We start from the raw sequence: 6,972 nt of genomic DNA, 5'->3' as shown, positions 1-6,972 counted from the left end.
TGAGGTCACTCTAGCGAAAACCCCATTTTACCCTGCTTCGGAAATACATTTCCGAAATTTTTTTTTTTCTAAATTTTTCCAGACTTCGGAAGTGCATTTCCGAAAAAATCCAAAAAATTGAGATTTTGACTAATTCGGAGATGCATCTCCGAAACAACAAAAAAAATCTAAAAAAATCTCAAAAATTAATTTTAGGATATTAATTAATTCACATTTAATTTATGAGTAATGAATAATAATAATTATATATTTTGATATAATTTATGAGTTATGAATAATAGCTATTATATATTTCTATCCTGATTCATATTTTAAAATTTAAAATAATTTTAATTAAAAAAATTAAAATAATTTCACTTAAAAATAGGTTATAATTTTTTATTTATATATTTATAATAATTGTTATATATTTATAAAAAAAATGAGTGTTTTAATTTATATATTTATATAATAATTATAATAATTATTATATATTTATAAAAATTATTATATATTTATATATTTATATAATAATAATTATATATTAATTATAAATATATTTATAAATTTATATAATAATTATAAAAATTAAAAAAATCAGTGTTTTAATTTATAATAATTATTATATATTTATATATTTATGTATTAATTATTATATATTTATATATTATATATTTATATAAGTTAAAAATTATTTTTACCTTTAAAATTGTTTAGGAAATTTTGATTCACCTTGATTTTATTGATTAACCTTCATTTTATTGATTCACCTTGATTTTATACCTATTAATTGTATTGATTCACCTTGATTTTAATTTTTTAATAATTATTGAATTCTTTCGGAAGTTATTATCCGAAACATTCCAAGACCAATTTGGTCTTGGAATATTTCGGATATGCATCTCCGAAGACACCCCCTCCCAAAATAAAAAGGTGTTTTCGGAAATGCATCTCCGAAAACCCAAAAAAGGGGTGTTTTCGGAAATGCATCTCCGAAAACACATTTTTTTCGTGTTTTCGGAAGTGCATTTCCGAAATAAGACAAATTTTGAAAAAAAAAAAGCGTTTCGGAAATGCATTTCCGAAGTGAGGGTATTTTGGGTTTTTCACCGGAGGTGATCTAGAAAAGAGGGAGGTAGGGAAAGAAATTTCCAAACTTTTATAGATACGTGAGACCCATTATGATCAAATTGGCTGTGAAAATCTAAAGTTGCAAACCATTAAGTTGATTTGTTATTCTTTTCTCTCTTTGACAACAAACAAATAAACCCAACTTTTATTAATTCTAACAAATAATGCAAAACGTATAAAAGTGAAAATGCAAGGACAATGGAAAGTAGAAACTGGGAATCCTAGGCCACACAGGCTTTGAATTTTTTTGCTTTCAATAAATGTTGATTTCTATTTTTCCTTACAAAACCATATATTGGACAAACCCAATAGAATGAATGTCCAAATGTTGTGAAGGAACAAGCAACTATGTGTGTTGCAAGTAAATGTGACAGGGGACATGAACATTGATTTCATAAGTACAATTTGGTTTTGAATTTTAATGTGAAAAATGTCAACACGTCTACTGTTTTTCAACATGAATGAGCTACCTAGCTAGTAGTTCTGAATTGTATTATTTTTCAACTCCCATAACCTTGGTACCATCTACTCAGTTTCTTCTTTTTGAGACCTTAAACTTGAATTTATTTGGTTCTTCAAGATGCATGTTAAGTGTTTTCAAGAGTCATTGGAAGTGGGTTGGCTAGTAAGCTTTTGGAAAATTTGGCTAAGTTTGTACACAGATTATTTTTTATGAAAGTAATTGATGCTTAACTTGGTGTTCAGAAAACTGTTAGCTTTTGAAGATTACATAAACATCATGATAGCAATATTTTGACTTTCAAGAATTATTGTGGGCAGCCAAAGTTCCTTAAATAAGGGCCCAATTCATATAGGTATAATTCTTTGCGGAAGTCTGCCACTAATCTGTACAGGTAGACCTGCATCATTTAGTGTCGCACAAGAGTATGCCTCTCTTTGAATCGCATATGTTCATTTATGTCCAATGACTACCACGCTCTACATCGGATAAATTAGATTCAGTTATGATTGTCCAATTTATATAAGTGTGACTCTGAATCACATTCAGATACGATTCATTATAAACTTGTAAAGTTTTACCTCAATTTTTTTTACCAATTTGAGTATTGAAGTGTTGAGTTTATTTTGTAGGTACCTTCTCCGGTTACTAGAGAACTGTCGCCACTGCATATTAATCGTCTTCACGATGGTAGCCTTCAACATACCAATCATTCTCTATTCAAGTACGAAATATTGATACCATTTGTGGGAATAAATTTTCTTCATCGACGATTGTTCACTACTACAAAATCCCCAAGCTTCAATGACGATTTCTCAACCATCTTTCCACGAAACTCATCCAGCTCCTCCACCACAAGATCAACTTCCTTATCCTCACCTTTCAGTCCCTCACCGTAGCATCTTCTCCAACAACTCCTAGCAACGTTCATCACACCAAACATAGATAAATTGGGGATTTTTATATTGATTGCTTGTGAAATAAGTTAATAATTGCTGATGTATTTTACGTAAATCTAACACTTATCAATTGTTCCCAACTTATCTTTTTGTTTTTCCTCAAACAAAGTTAATCAAATTGTTTAGAAATACTCTGAATGCATGTTTCGTTGATAGGGTTGATGGACTCAGGTCAAGAGTTTTAAAATTATTTTTATGGCATGATATTATTTTAAATGCAAGTTCATAACCAATATCATGAATATTCATCAACCATATCATACAATGAACTATTTTCTTCACCAAAGTAAGATTTTTAAAACATGTATAGATTAATAGTTAATCATTTATCATGATTATGTTTTCACTAAGTATCTCTCAATGGTTAGTGTTTCCCTAAAATAATCAGACAATGCATGTACTATAGAAACACTTTGCAGTTTATCTAAACAGTATCATAAGATATATCATTAGTCATGAATCACTAAGATTTTTCTTTGGGTTGTAAAGTGTGAAGGTGCGAGAAACATAAGAAATTGGGGGGAGGGGGTTTAAATTGGGTTTCAAGGTTTAAAATAAATTATTCCCAAGTAAAAATCCAAGAAAATAAGAACAAAAATAAATAACACAACTATTTTTATCCTGGTTCACTGTTAACGAAGTTGATCCAGTCCACCCGCCAAGGTGATTTTTCCTTCCCAAATAAGGACTTAATCCACTATAACCAAACTCATTAAAGAACCACAACAAAGACCAACTGTCAGTATTGTAAAACACAAAGACTACTCGTCAATGTCTTCTTGAGAAATTTTGACTATACCCTAGTCTCTCAAGAAACTATCAACTTACAAGTTGAAATACAATGAGTTGTGTTTACAAGGTTGCTTCTTGAAAGCAGATTACACGAGTTTAAATACAATAAAATAACACAACAGTGCTAATGACAAGTATATGAATAAAACCTCACTTGTTGTAAGTTTACGAAAAAAAGTTAACTTGCTTTTACAAAACTTTGAAAATAATATATCAGAGAGAATTGAGTAGCGTTTTAGCGTAAGTTTTGTAGAGAGTCGTTCACGAGAATTATTCTTCTCTTCAATCTTCCAAGTATTATTTTTATATCCAAAAAGAAGTCCGTTGGAGGGTAGAATATGAATACTAAATTCTATCTATTTTGTCCATAACGGTCAGTGATAGAGTGGTTAACAACATAATACTGTAGTAAAATCCTTGCGCAACCCTATACGGGTAGTGGAAACATATGTACCTCATATTATTTCCTCACGCAAGCCAATTTTGATCTTATCTTCTAATCTTCAGAGGCTTTTGATAGTTGTTGATGAATCATGCTTAGAAGGACCAAAACTTGAATCTACAGAACCTAAGTCATCAGAGTTTTTAGAACCTGTTCATCTAGAACCTTGTCTATAGAGTCTTCAGTACTTAGTCTTTAGAATCTTTAACTTCAGAATCTTCAGAACTTGTTCTTCCATAACCTTGTCTTCAGAATCTTCAGAACTTGGACAACATAATCACATAACTAAAGAAGTCTTCAGAAGCTCTTCCACAAGAGTCACGATCAGAAGATCTATCACTGACATTCATCAGCACCATTATTATAGAAGCATTATAGAACTTTAGTGGGTCATTCTAAACACCATTGGGTTCTTCTAGAATTAGAGTGTGATGAGTCCATAACTTGATGACGTCACATGCCTTATCTTCAGAGTTCGAACCTGTTAGCAAAAGCTACATACAAGACATAAATTGTTATAATACTAAATTGTTCTCTAAGATATCATATAATGTTATCATCAAAACATAAGGCCAAATGCAGAATCAAATCCTATTCTTACAATCTCCCCCTTTTTGATGATGACAAAAACCATATATTTTGATGAACAATTTATACAAGATTTAATCACATAAAACACATTTAGAGTGAGCTAAACATCTGCCCCTAAGATCTATTCTCCCAAAATTGATTTTAGCTTGTTTAGAGGCTCCCTCAAAGCTCAAGACTTACAAAATTATTTTGAAGCATAAAGAAGATAGCATGAAAGGGATACTTCCCTGTTAGCAATTTCATCAGAGTCTGACTAGAACGTTAAAACTGCTTTGTAAACACATAAACCTCTTCATGCAAGTCACCTAATCCAAACTTCCTCTTCGAGGCTATGTCCTGAATAATGTAGGAATCCTTGTTATGAGTGACAATACATTTTAAAATCGTAGTTAGTTTATGGATAGATATTAAATTTCATTTAAAATCAAAAAATAAAATCACATTACTAAAAAAAAGTCATTGGATTGACATCTTTTATGATTTCAATTAATGTTGAATCTCTAATGGGAGTGATTATATGAAATGGTTTATCTATCCTTTTGAATCTTTGCATAATAGATCTTAAAAGATTCATATGAGGTGATGCACCACTATCAATGATCCATATGATATTATCCTTAAATTTACATTTCATATTGTCATGTGAAATGAGAGAGGGTAAAATAGGGATATCCTAAATAAGAGGAATTATGTTTTCTTTTAAATAGAAAAAAAGTGAGGGTTGAGAGACTCTTACAGTACGCATAATTGGGAAAAATAGAGAAAAAAAGGCAAAGGCAAATAGGAAGCTAATGGCTTAAAGGGAGAATAATACACCATTATTACAGTGCATTTGCTGGAAATTAAGGTAAGGGAGAGAGATTACTCTACTATGAGTGTATATTATACGAAGGATAGAGAGGGATCCTCGCCATCCTCTAGGTTGAATTCTCTACTGTTGTATGTTACGAGTTCTTGATTGTGAATGTGTGAAATTCATGTCAATTACCATATTAATGTATAATTTAGTGATCTGTTATATGCTAATTTTTAGCCATGTGTCATTGTTGTGACGTTACAAGTTCTTATTTAGAAGAGTGAATCAGTGATGAGTTTTAGGGTGTTACATGTTCCATTATTTACGTTAAGTTTTCTTTATGTCCTATCTAGGGTTGGGGCTTCTTTCTCCATTGTTATGGTAAGTAGTTGGTACCAAAATATGGAACATTCTCATACTCTGAGCCTATAAAAAATGAAAATCATGTTCTTTCAACAGGAATTCAATTTCTAATCTTCTTTGATAAATATAGATCCATCAATCTCTTCACAAAAAGATCAATTGGTCTATCAAATATTGACTTGTTGGTAAAAGCATCGGTAAATATGGATATACACAGGGCACCAATTTTCTTAATATAACTTGTAAATACATATCTAAACATGTGATGGAGATTGATGTTTCATGTTTGAATTAAAGTTTATGGTCCAAGAAAACAATTTGAGAAAGCTCGGGATTAAATTTCATAAACTCAATGACCTAACACTTTGGACATCTTCTAGTAAGGAGAAAGAGAACTCACAATAACATTTTCCTAGAGATGTGATACTCCCATTTTTTTCAAAGATTTTCACAAGGAGGATAGCTTGATACTCAAGGCATCAACTTTTGTTAGAATTGCACCTTTAAGCCAAATAATACATCCATGAAGTTTATGCTTATGTGTTTCCAATCCAACAAGATACTCATCTTTCAAAATTGTGATTATAGGACGGTCACCATCAAATACAGATCGGGATACCACAAACATTATTTAAAACTTTTGCGAAAGAATTGTTCTGAGGCAATGATTTAGGGTGTGAGGAAAATTGTAAAAATCATTCACACATATATTTTAATTTATTTAATTGAGAATGTATGAAAGAACGATGTATAAGAAATTAATAATGGAGAAAAACTATAAGAAAATTTCATTGCAAAGCGTTTCAAAAAGTTTCTCGGGCATCGCTCATTGACGCCACGTCTTACTTTGTTAGTAAAAAAATATTTAAAAATATATTTTTTTCTAAAAACAATTGATCGCTTCCCGATATTTGGATGTATAATATGTACTCTGGTCCATTAATAAATCTTATTATTTTTAAACAATATTATATTTGTTCTTATTTTTTTAACCAAAAATATTAAAGGTTTATAATTTTTTAAAAATTAATGTTAAATTTACCCAAAATTTTACTCCTGATTTTTTATGCACACATAATTGATATTAATGCCATTAGAGGAATCTAACCCAAATTCCACATGACTACAACTCATATTACCGTACCTACTAACAAAAACTATAGTATAGCACATGCACAGTTGTAACCCTATAACAAAACAGCAAAATGAAAACTCTGATGATAGGAAGAAAAATCACTTGAGCAACCATAATTAACTTGAGAACCCATGATGAATGAGATATGATGAAGTTAGTTATGAGGTATTTAAAAGGCTGCAAAATTTATGCATTGAATGAAAGTGAATGGATATGTTATTTCAACTATCCTCACTGCACATCAATATGTCAACCTAAATTCAGCAATATGTCATCTTTTATTCAAGTTTCCATTACTCTCTTGAAAATGCATGGAGCCCATTA

The sequence above is a fragment of the Vicia villosa genome, unplaced genomic scaffold (assembly GCF_029867415.1).
Source record: "Vicia villosa cultivar HV-30 ecotype Madison, WI unplaced genomic scaffold, Vvil1.0 ctg.000441F_1_1, whole genome shotgun sequence".
Classification (NCBI taxonomy): Eukaryota; Viridiplantae; Streptophyta; class Magnoliopsida; order Fabales; family Fabaceae; genus Vicia; species Vicia villosa.
Note: the sequence above shows the minus strand (reverse complement) of the source record.